Genomic DNA, 294 nt, shown 5'->3' with positions numbered 1-294 from the left:
TACTGATCTAATATACCTTCAGTGAAAAGGTAAAAGAAGCCTTGATATTAAAACTTTAATATTTAAGCATATTGCGTTCGAAGCCCCTAGGCAAGCCTTCATATAAGTAAAGAATATGCAAACGAAATTCCAGAATGGAAATACTTTGAGAACACTCCATGGCATTCGGGCCTTCCGAAGCAAAACGAAGTTGTGACAATGAGGGGAAAGACCTTTGCTTTTTGCATCCAACATGAGAGGAAGACAAATTGTGTATACGTGTAAATATGTTTATATGTTAAAAAATATGTATTG

This window comes from Penaeus monodon, chromosome 32 (assembly GCF_015228065.2).
Source record: "Penaeus monodon isolate SGIC_2016 chromosome 32, NSTDA_Pmon_1, whole genome shotgun sequence".
NCBI lineage: Eukaryota > Metazoa > Arthropoda > Malacostraca > Decapoda > Penaeidae > Penaeus > Penaeus monodon.
This window is presented reverse-complemented; position numbering follows the sequence as displayed.